Genomic DNA, 13206 nt, shown 5'->3' on the forward strand with positions numbered 1-13206 from the left:
GTCTCGATCTCCTGACCTCGTGATCTGCCTGCTTCGGCCTCCCAAAGTGCTGGGATTACAGGCGTGAGCCACCACGCCCAGACCCCAGTTCCTTTCTTTAATGAGCTCAAGACCTGTTTGTTGCCTGTTATTTATAGTAATGCCATAACAAGAATGTACATTATTTTCCCTCTCAGATGTCCTCTCCAAATCCCTGAGTCCTGTTCCCATTCTTCAAGCTCTGTGTAAACTCCCTGAGAATGGTGACTGTGTCTGATTTTACTCCTGAGTTGTTTATCTCTAGTCCAAATAGTGCTTGTCACAAAATAGGCATTCAGTAAATATTTGAATAACTTTATTCATTTATTGGAAAAAAATGTTTTATGAAGCCAAATGGCTTCTATTTCTTGGAACTCTGCTTTACTTTGTCAAACCATTGGTATTAAATGCTTCTCAGAATGCATAATTAATATTTATTTATATTTACTTATTCATTTATTGACACACGGTCTCACCCTCTAACCCAGGCTCACTGCAGCCTCGAACTCCTAGGCTCAAGTGATCCTCCCACCTCTGCCTCTTGAGTAGCTGGGACCACAGGTGTGCACCACCCCTTTAGCTAATTTTTATTTTTTATATTTAAAAAAATTTTGTAGTCATGGGGTCTCCTTATGTTGTCCAGGCTGGTCTCAAACTCCTGGGCTCAAGTGATTCTCCCACCTCAGCTTTCCAAAACGCTGGGATTAGCAGTGTGAGCCACGGCTCCCTGTCTATGTTTAGAAACCAGTTGGTGTTATAAAATGTGCACTGTTTGAGGGCAGGGACACATCTTAAACATATTGGTAATTCTTTTATACTTAAGTGCATCATTAATGCTGCCTGCTTTTTTTATTGTTGGTTGATGGATTTTCTGTCTGGCCAGTGGAAAAGCAAACATCATTGCCTAATAGAATTATCAATAAAATGCCTTCTTAGCAACACTTTTTCTTTTGCTAAAAATCTAAGAGGACACAAGTATACTTAAGAATATTAATAAGAATTTATATTATAATTTATATTATATTCTTATTAAATACTACATTTAATAAGAATATTTAAATATCAAGATTGTCCTGTGCATTTTATAAATCTGTATAGAAACATTTTGATTTTGACATTACCCTTTTAATGGGTTATTAACAATTAAGAATTCTGTATCCATTGGATTATTCATCAGTGGACTCATTTTTCAAGTTTTCCCTATTAGAAATATCAGAATACACATGATTGCTTTATTTTTTTCTCCATTGTCACTATGATCAATCTATTTTATTTTTAAAAAATTAAAATTCAAATCAATTTTTGTCCTCAAAAGAAAAAAAGTTATGAAAGAATGAAAGGGTGTGAGAGAATAGCTTTGGATAAAAAATTGATACTGCATTTTGTGGATATGTATACCTTGAAATATAAAACCTACTTCTTTTCCTTGGGGACTCTTCCTTAAATCTGAGAGAGTTGGCCAGAGCCCACAACCTTTGGTTCCAACAGGATAGTAGCCAAATGTCATGGTTTACCTATAATTTCCAAAAGCAGATTAGAAATATAAAGACCTTAGGAGCTGCTAGTGGAATGCAAAAATTATGTAGCTTCGAGGATTATATTTAAAAATGTCTACCAAGATTCTTAAGAATGTTAGCTTATCTGAAATTGGAAGGCTGTGAGTTCTGCTTTCCTGCCAGAAATCTTAATAAACTGAAACCATTGGCATGGCCCACAAATAATAAACAAGATTAGCAGAAGTTACACATCCTACTCATTATCGTTTTGTTGAAGAGTCACTCAATTGAGAGAACAATATTACAGGAGTTATTTACACTGATGTGAATCATTTGGTCCATAAACAAATGAGTAATGACCTGTTAGTCCAGGAGATTAAAAACTAAGCAGATGTTTCACAAGAATAAAATTAGTCTGGGGGAGGAAACAAAATAAATTCATGTTCAACATTGGCTTGCAGAACTGTATGGTGTTAGAGAACTTGTGTTTGTTGCATGGGACAAGGGAGCAATTTTGCCATTTTGCTCAGGATCCTTGATAAAGAAGTTTCAAAGGTCTTTTTTGAAAGATCGTTTTTTAAACAAGGAAGTAGCTACTGAGAAAACGGGTCCTCAAGCAACTCACCACCAACTACCCCCTTTGGAAAAGGCTGCCTAGCATCTTTTGGATGGATTGAAATTTATGGATTGGTGGTGTATTTTATTGGGCTCCATGCAAATTATTGATTCATGAACCCAAGGCAGTAGGTAATGCTATATCCTATAACCCTTTTATGCTACCCATCAATAAATTAGAAACTTTCCTCAGGATTTTGGAGAAAGATGAACAATAGGAAAGTGAAGTCAAGAAAAGAAGAGACTCTTCCAATGGAACAGATCAAGAGAATTACTCTGATACAATGTGGTTACAGTAGACGATTCATAAGGGCCCTAAAGTTGGTGATTGTGTGTTTCAAAAAATCATGAATTGATTGTCTACAACAAGCATTGCATTAAACTAAATACTGATAATGCAGAGATTCACTCCCTTTCACCAAGGAACTTACTGTCTTATTGAAAGTACTTTACAGCTTTGTAATGAGATGTTCGGATCCTGCATCTCTGGGCTTCCAAGACCGACTCTTACTTAGAACCCTGTTAAGTGTTAGTCACTTAGTTCAAGATTATTACTGATGCTGAAATGAGGTGAGGATGTGGATTTACATTGATAAAGCAGCTGATGCTTAATTTTGGAATTTCACATGCTTTTTTTTTTTTACAGGAATATAACTACTCATTTATTAACACCAAGTCCTGAAGATACGGCATTCTTTTTCTCAATTTTCATGATCATCACATACCTTACTGAAAAATTAAAATCATGGTGTTTCAATTAGGGAATCTAAGATGCTGTGCTTAACAAAATTGCCGAAGTTACCACAAATGTAAGTAAAAGACCAGGATTAAACAATCCAGGTAGGTTTGAGTCCAATCCAGTGTTTTTTCCGCAATTCCAATGTTAGAGTATTTCAAGGTGATCAAGGTATGACTCAAATGGGGAGCTTTTAAAATTATACATACTTAAACTGCATCCTTGTGATACTCTTATACTATTATTAAAATATACTTCATTTTGGCCAGGCACGATGGCTCATGCCTGTAATTCCAGCACTTTTGGAGGCTGAGGCAGGTGGATCACATGGTCAGGAGTTCAAGACCAGCCTGGCCAAGATGGTGAAACACTGTCTCTACTAAAAATACAAAAAATACAAAATAAAATATACCTCTTTTTTAAAAAAGCAAGCATTTAAAAATAATTTACTCTTTATTAAAGGTGTACTTGCTTAGTGTTTTACAGGTTTTAGATTTCTTAACCTAGGCACACTATTTGAAAATTATCCAACTGTGCAAACTAGAATATTCATTGCAATGTCCCAATTAAGAATATAACATTCTTCTCAATGTAATTTAAATATGCCTTTTAGTTAAGCTCTAAAGCTGCATGAATATTGGAAAATTTTGAGTGCATTTGCTAATATGCTGATTACATAATCAATGATACTGATCATGTAGTAGGATAAATTGCCATTGACTTTGAACTGCCTTGAAATTCCCCAAACATAAATTACCATACATTTTTAATTTGAATTAACTTTGTTTCTGGAAAAAGCATCAGAGACTATCATTTTGTCTATGTAGTTATTTGTAATTCATTGACGATTAGTGTTCTTTTTTTTTTATTATACTTTAGGTTTTAGGGTACATGTGCACAATGTGCAGGTTTGTTACATATGTATCCATGTGCCATGTTGATTTCCTGCACCCATTAACTCGTCATTTAGCATTAGGTATATCTCCTAATGCTGTCCCTCCCCCTCCCCCCACCCCACAACAGTCCCCGGAATGTGATGTTCCCCTTCCTGTGTCCATGAGTTCTCATCGTTCAATTCCCACCTATGAGTGAGAACATGCGGTGTTTGGTTTTTTGTCCTTGCGATAGTTTACTGAGAATGATGTTTTCCAGTTTCATCCATGTCCCTACAAAGGACACGAACTCATCATTTTTTATGGCTGCATAGTATTCCATGGTGTATATGTGCCACATTTTCTTAATCCAGGCTATTGTTGTTGGACATTTGGGTTGATCTTTCAGCTGAACATTTTCCTGCAAAAAAAATATCTAGGACAGACTTCCGTTTTCCCCACCACACATTTTGTGCTTATTCCACACCCAATAACCTCCCCTCCACCCCATTCCTCACATTTTCTGTCCTAATAAGTTCTGTCTTGTGTGTGTTCAAACATCACATCCTAAAAATTTATTGCCTGCCAGTGCTGGTTCTGGTATATAATCTGTGACTAATATATTCTCATGGACAAAAAAAACGAAAAAATAAGGAAAATATAATACTAATTATACTAATGCTAATGTTAACAATAATAGCAGCTAACATTTATTTATACTTACTTTATTAACAGCTTTATAACAGTCATGCTGTCAAGGACCTCCAGCTAAAACCACCAAGTAAATATCTATGGTTCAACAAGTTGTATTTATTACTCACAGCAAAAGACATGGTGTGTGGTTTCTCACACCATGAGGAGCCATGGAATATCTCAGTAATAGCCTGTTAAGAGGGATTTATGATAGGATTTGTGCTTTGGTTGGGTTGTAGCAGATCCAAAAAAGAAGGGCCTTGCCCTTGGTTAGGAATGTCAGAGAGTGGGGATGGTTCTATGCTTGAGCATTTCATCAACTCCTGTGTGTAGGGAAGGTCAAATAGAGGGAGGCTAAAGCTGTAATTGGGAAGAAGAAAAAAAAACAGCAGCAGTCAGTCACACTAGCTGGGAGATGGAGTTGTTTGGTATTTTGTGGCTTGGATAATATTCATATTTTGTCAGTTTTTACACTTGATTATGGAGGGTCTTGTTTTCATCTTGATCCATCATGACCACAGTGTTCTTGTCTGATGTTGATATTCTATGAAATCATTTATTTTCAACACTAGAAGAGCAAGTCCTAGCAGTGAGTGCTGAGACAAGTTGTAGGTCATAGTACCAGTATAGCTTCTTATGTTAGAGACTGCTTTTCTCTTTCTCAGTGCATGCCGTTTCATTAACCAACAATGCAATCATTTTTATACTATTATCATCTTCATTCTACTGGTGAGATCAATGAAAGTCAGATGGGTCATGTAACTTGCCTGAAGATGCTGTGAAAATAACTGGACCCAGTATTTGAACATTAGACTGTGTGCATCCCTGATTCCAGTGGCCACACTGAATTAAACTAAACTCTCCATAAATATACATGAGAGAATTAATAATTTTATTCTTCCCTTTTAAGCCACGTTATTACCCTAAGACTACAAATATTAAAAAGTGTTCTCAGTCAGCCCCAGGTAGTTGGGTGGCTGAGTGGGAGGATGGCTTGAGCCTAGAAGTTTTCAAGGCTGCAGTGAGCTATGATCACACTACTGCACTTCAACCTGGGCAACAGAGTGAGACTATCTCTTTTTTAAAAAAGTGTTCTCGTCTAGATCCACTGATGTTGTCCAACATTTCAAATTTAGCCTTTTTTTTTCCCCTCATTTCTCCTTCACAATGTTTTGGTTTATAAAGTTATTGTATTAGTAGTTTTCTCTGTAGTGTTGGTAGGGATACTGATTCAAAGTATGTTATTCTCATGCCTTAAGGCCAAAATACGGAAACCATATAAATGTTTCTAGGCAGAGCTACCCAAATCCATAAATACGTAAAGCTTCCAACCTTAAAAAAATATGAGCAGAGAAGCTTTCTTAACTAATTCCTGCAACAACGTCTGAGGTGTTTAAGGATATATTTGGTTCACAACTCCAATCACAGCAGCTCAACACACAATATAGCTTCTCATGACTTCCTTTTATACGGGTTGGCTTTATGTCTCCAACTAGAATTCAAGCACTTTAGGAACAACTCAGAACCATGCAACTCCAGATTCCATAGCTTTAACGTAAAAGACCATTGATAGTTTCACCCAAAAGTTGGCTACTTTGAATCAAAAAATAAAATGTTATTTTACTTTTACAACCATATCACATTTTGACAGAATTACATCATGTGCTAAGCACATTGAAGAAGGTCTATATATTATCAGAGATAAACTACTAGTTTCACAACATGACTGCAAATTCTTTGACACTCTTCCCCATGAGAAGTGTGGTAAGCCCCATCCCTTGGGATTTGGACAGGCTGATGACTGCTTTAAACATTAAAATATGGCAGAAATGATACAATATGACTTCTGAGGGTGCTTCATTAAAGGCCATGTAGCTTCTTCCTTGTTTGTTGGAAAACTCATCCCTGAAGCCCTGCGTCACCACATGGCAAGTCCACTGACTCCAAGATTATCCTGATTGGAGAGATGCACCAACTCTGATGAGCCCTGAACATTTGAATGAAGCTGTCCCGGGCCCTTTGGTCATTTGCCATCTTAAAACCATTGACCAACATCTGACAGCATCATGTAGACAGAAGAATCACTCGACCAAGCCCTGACTGAATTTCTAACCCACGAAATCACAGCATGCAATAAAACGGTTATTGTTTTGTTATGGTTTCATATACAGAAATAGGTCACTGGAACAAATACATTTACCTCTGAAGAAGTGACAGAGGCAAGGAGTTTCACATGGCCAAAGAAATCATTTTTGTCTATTATTTTCTGGTTAATTAAAATAAACTTCAATCTTTTTTGCAAATTCAGTTCACCATGAACAGGATGTGTGTGTTTTTTTCCCCAGAGAAATACAAATGTGTGGATTTATTCAGAGGAAAACAGGTATTCCTTTAAATTCTTTTATGTAAAATATACCAACTATTATTCATTTATTCAGTCACTCAATCAATAAACCATTCTTCACTGCAGAGAATATATTTTGATTTGGGATTTACTAGGCGCCAGGCACTGTGCTAAGCATTAAGCCTACAATAGTGAGAAAAGCACACCATTTCTCCCCAGGGATTTTGTAGTTTGGAAGAAAAATACAAACATTTGAAAAATTCTGTAATTTTCTGTGAAATATTTACAGTTATTATTTTTTAATCTGTTCAGTCATGTGTCTTAATTTCTGGGTTAAAATGTCAGTGTAGAAACACATTTAAGTATCATGGATTATATCAAATAATGAACATGAGAGTGATCTTAGATAGCAAGAAGTGATGTCAATAATAATACCCAGATTTTTCTTGATCACAAAGATATGGTTACATGATAAAAACTGAATTACCTAATGTAAAATTTACTAAGTGTTAGGTTAGTGTCTACAGGTTTCCCATATATATCCATGTTTTGTTTCATGAACTTTTTGTCAAACATGTCCAGTAATTTTTGATTTAAAAAAACCCTGAAAACCTTGTCAGTCAATTGTCACTAAATCCATGCATGATTTGTCTTTGGAACTGGAAATATGTAAATTCAAATGAGGAAAATCATGATTGATCCCATTCTTGAAGTTTAGTTTGTAAAAAATATATTAGGAAAATATGCTTTTTGTCCTAACAAAACGTAACTCTACATTTGACTACTAGTTACTAAAACTCTGTAAACCTTATAACATTACAATGTTTTATCATAAATAATCAAGATTTCTGCTGAGTAACAATAATTTTTTAAATAAGTAATGTCTCACTGTAAATGGTTAGAACATAGGGGTAAATAGAAGTGTTTAGAGACCCACGAGGGGATCACAAATATAGTATGATGAATGATGAAACAAAGGTCAACTAGACTGATAAGAAGGCCAGAAGAGGCATTGAAGGAAATCCTAATGTGAATCACTCACAAATTCTACGCAGGATAATAATGTGGGACGCATGAATTGATTTGTGGCTACATACACTTACACCCTGGTGCTGTGAACCACTATTTACATAAATGCAAACTCATTCAGCATGTGGTACATAAAATGATTTCAGATAATAGCACAGCAAAATATAAAATTAAATACTATATTGAGAAAGTCATTTTCCTTTCAATAAACCTTTCACCCCTTTTGAATACATCAAAAATTTCAGAAGTTTGACCTAAACTTCTAGGACTTGCTGAATCTAACAAAGAGTAGGTTTATGGTGCGAAGCCTGCATACAAGAACGTTGCCTTGTTAGAATATAATTGTATGGTTGCTTTTTCTTTGTATTTATTTTTATATCTATCTTAAATTTTTTGTGTGTCAAAGGACACTGATTTTTTTCTTTCATAATTATAGAGAAACAGGCTTTCCAGACTGCAGAAAAACTTCTGAAGACTTAATGAGACACGCAGTCACTGCCTGAGCTTTCTGCCCCAGAATGAAGATCTCTTCTTATAGGGTCTGAATTAGATTTGACAATGGAATTCATCAGCAAACATTGGTGTCTACATCTCAAAATGTGTCTGGATTCTAATCCTCATGATTTCAACCACAATCTCCATTGCCAGAGCCACCATCATCTCTCACCTCAGTTATAGCAACGGCTTCTACCTGCTCTGTCAGTTTCTGCTTCTTCTCCGACATTCCATTCTCAAAACAGCAAACAAAGTGTTCCATTAAAAATATCATTGGATCAGCAGGGCACGGGCCTGTAATCCCAGGACTTTGGGAGGCCAAGGAGGGCAGATCATGAGGTCAGGAATTCAAGACTAGCCTGACCAATAAGGTGAAACCCCGTCTCTACTGAAAATACAAAAATTAGCTGGGCATGGTGACGCACACCTATAGTCCCAGCTACTCAGGAGGCTGAGGCAGGAGAATCACTTGAACCCGGAAGGTGGAGGTTGCAGTGAGCTGAGATCATACCACAACACTCCAGCCTGGGTGACAGGCAAAGACTCCATCTCAAAACAAACAAACAAAGAAACCATCCAATCATGTAGCTGTCCCAGTTAGAATCCTCCAACATCTCACCATTTTACTCAGAATGAAAGTTGTTCTGCTTGCAATGCCATGTTAAGGTCTGGCTGATGGTTTTCTACTTGATCATCTGTTATAAATCTCATCTTGCACCCAACCCCTGGCTGCTGTAGAGTTGTTCCTTGAACATCCTTGGCACCATCTCTTCTCAGATCGATTGCATTTGTTGTTCCTACTGCCTGGGACACTTTACCCTTAATACTTAAATGGCATATCCCTTCCTCTCCTTGCTTAAATTCATCTTTTCAAAGATCCCTGCCCTGACTACTTTTTAAAAATTATGACACCTCTATATCCATCCTGAACCCGCCACCGTGGCATTTTAGTCCCAATTATCTACTTGGTTTCCCTCCCTTGTTCTTACCTCCCTATAGATTAATATGTAATATATAATTTGCTTATGTGATTTATTTTCTATCTTCCAACCAAAGAGAGAATTTATTTTTCTTTTACTTTTCTTTTTTTATTTTTTTTTAACTGCTGCATCCAAACTGTCTTGATTAGTGCTGGGTACAACAAATATAAATATTTTTCAAATCAATGAATGAAGAATACATGGATATTTATAAACATCTGAAAAGTAAGGGCATAGATTACTAGCGTAAGTTCTTCTGAAATGGCAATGTAATCTTCATGGTTAAAATGCAGCAGAACGCTAAGTATTCAGCTCTGTCAGTTCTGGAGAAAACATATCTTTCCAAGAACAATTTTAGTACTAGCTGATGCTACCCCTGGAATCCCAGGATAAAGGGTGCCATGTTGAGATAAGCTACATTTATGCCTGCCATTTGGGGACACCTCCATTCTGAAGAGTCTTTGTATTCCTTTTCTTAAATTAATTAATTAATTTATTTATTTATTTATTTATTTATTTTTGAGACGGAGTCTCACTCTGTCTCCCAGGCTGGAGTGCAGTGGCACGATCTTGGCTCACTGCAAGCTCTGCCTCCTGGGTTCACGCCATTCTCCTGTCTCAGCCTCCCAAGTAGCTGGGACTACAGGCGCCCACCACCACGCCTGGCTAATTTTTTTGTTTGTTTGTTTGTATTTTTAGTAGAGATGGGGTTTCACCGTGTTAGCCAGGATGGTCTCGACCTCCTGACCTCGTGATCCACCTGCCTCAGCCTCACAAAGTGCTGGGATTACAGGCGTGAGCCACTGGAGTCTTTGTATTCTTAACTAGGTAAGTTGGTATTAGTAATTTAGCCTTACCTAGGTGAGTGTGTGTGCCTCTAACCAAAGTGTTATCACAAGGATGCCTTAGTGGTAGTAAAATTATTAAATCAATTAATTTACAAGAACTATTTATAACAAGTTACCGTCTAGATAGGTTAAAATCCATGGAGATTTGTACTAAAGACTCATATGTAGAAAACTCTTCCTAGATGATGTAGATTTCTTGGCGGGAAATGAGCTAGGGATTCTGCTGTCAATAGGGGAAAAAAAGAAACAAAACAGATCTCATTCAGTAGAGAATGGCTCATTTGGGATACTCAGAACTTACCACATAAACAGTATTCTGCAGGTTAGTGTTTGGATACCCTTCTTTCAAAAGATGATTAAAGTGATAAAAATAAAATGGAAAGATGATTTGTTAAGACAAAGTGTCAAATAAGCCTAACCCCTTGCACCACTTACTTCCTCAGTCTCCACATAGCTCTATTGTTCCTAGGAACATTATGTATCTTCGAGAAGTTTGAACGCTAATACAAATGTTTTTCACGAAATTAGATTATGTTAATAATCTTTACTAGATGTTGTCTTTTTTTAATTTTTGAGATAAGTTTATCATCATTATAATAGCTAATGTATTTGTGAAATTAGAATGATATATTTCCGGTCTTTATAAGATTAATACAATCTTCAAAAATATTAACGCTTTGTCTATTCAATTCCTCACTAGTTCTCAAAGCCCAGGCTTTGTTATTTCTCATAAAGAAACCAAAATCCTGTGGTTCAGTATTGGATTTACACAGCCCAAATGACAGGATACTGAAGCAAGCAGGAGAGAGAAGCTGATCACTCATCCACTCCATCATCACCATGCTCCTAAAGCTCTCTGTGTTTTTCATTTCACATCGTGTATCAGTAAAAATGTGGCAATGACAAGGTAATGGAAGGATGATTAGCTTTAATGTACTCCCTTTCATGTTTGTAGTTATAGCAAATATGAACTAATTTATACCCTCAGCTATGTTTCTTTTCTGTGTATATTGTAACAAATATGAAAATTGCTGGTGTAAGTGCAATCGATCAATTGAGATAAATGCAAGTCGAGTTCAATGACACTTTAACAAATTTTCATAAGGCAACCTTTCTTGGTAAAAACTTTTAGTAATATTTATGTCACCATTAAGACTGTAGATTCCTGGGAACTCCAGGTTCTGGTAGACAACATGGATTTTTTGATTAAACAAGTGACTCAAATAGCAGCAAATCAAAATAGCAAACAATTGGGTGGCACAGAACAAAGAAATCACAGAGATTGCATTTGATTTTAAAGATGCATTTTATTTTATAAACAGAACAGTTAGTCAATATTTTTGAGGATTTGGACAATCATAAGATTGTGCAGCCAGTAAGCTCTGAATAACTCTAAATGAAATACACCTACAAATTATTCACTATTCTATGTGGGGTTTTATTTCTGTATGCTCTTTAAATAGTATGAAATGCAAACAGAATGACTAATAGAAACTTCCTAAAGTTTAATAATATATTTAATATATTAACAATAAAGGTACCAAGTTCATTTTGAAGGTATGTGCAAATATAAATTGGCTCAAGGTTTCCACTAATATAAATTATATATATGTATATTTCCCTAAAAAATATAATTTAAGGCAGATATATCGATATAGGGCTTTGTTAGAATTCCATGTTTTTTTAAAGTAATAAACATTAAACAACATTTTCTGAGGTCTCTAATATTAACCTTGAGTGATAGAATGATGAGGGCAAGAATAAGCTATCAGTAACACAAAGTTTCATTTGAAACTTCTCATATTTTTAGATACTATTTCACTTTGTGATATGATGTGTTGGAATAAAAAAAAAGGATGGAAAGCTTATTGTCCTTCCAAGAATAACAGACATTTATATTCTGGAAAGATGAGTTGTCTTTCAAACTTCACCAAGGAATTATAAAGAGTTATGTCAGAACATGGCATGTAAATTGAGGTGTGTATCTAATATAAAAACCATTCTACTGAAGCTAATTTCACAATGCAACATTCTAGGAAATGGTAATACATATCCTGTTTTGGTTTAGGGAGAAAATAAGGGGAAATTTGGAAATAAATATGTATTATAAAACTTTTCCTGATTTTTTCCTGATTTAATAACGTATTCTAATTTTATTATCATTAAAATATATACTTTTATATTTATGAATAATTGAAAACCAAAGCCTTAGGTATAATCCAAATACATGTACCATCTAGAAACATACAAAACTCAAAAGCACTTAGAGATACCTCAACAAATAATAGTCCTTGCTTAATTTCTCATACTTTGCTCAAATAGCTAAAAATGAACGTAGAATTTTCAGCTCCAACATTTGAAGATTTTGGAAGTCAACACTCACAAACCTACAAGACAAAGTTGGTCAAACTTATAATCAATGATGTTTCTTGGACCTATCAAAGGTGTGACGTTGCAGGAAAAAATACCACCCTAATTTCTGGAAAGACAGGCACATCCAGAAAGACATAGCTGAGATTTGTTTACATGGAGCAGAAACCACTGAAGGCACAAACTGGTAGAAACATTTCCATGGTAATTTTGACAAATTGCTAGAGGCTGACCATGGAGTAGAGTGAGTGAGAAGCTCCTGGTGGCTGCAGTCTTGGAGGGAGACACTTTTATAGAATTTGTCCCAAGAAACTCCACTAGGTTCTCACAGTGAAGATCTGAGCAAGATAATCACAGGGCTCTGGCAAGAAGAGGAAAGACCAGTCACGTGACACACACACCAAGTCTTCCTTATAACAAAGGCCAAATCTCCAAGGATTAAATATTTTCCCAGAGCCTTATCTCACTTAGCAAAAGGAAGTTTGTCCTACTTTATCCCTGTCTTGCCTTTTTGTCTCACCTATGGTGAAGAAAAAGAAACAACATAGTCAACAGGACTCAGAACTTCAAGGAGATAGACTGGGAATCCTGCATACAAGAAAGGGGTGGCATGGTAGGGAGATAATGCTGACACTGAATGCTTGCAAAGGTCATAGACCCAAGATACAGCCCCAAGATTTTATAGACCCTGAGATTTTATTGTAAGATTG

The sequence above is a fragment of the Nomascus leucogenys genome, chromosome 2 (genome assembly GCF_006542625.1).
Source record: "Nomascus leucogenys isolate Asia chromosome 2, Asia_NLE_v1, whole genome shotgun sequence".
NCBI lineage: Eukaryota > Metazoa > Chordata > Mammalia > Primates > Hylobatidae > Nomascus > Nomascus leucogenys.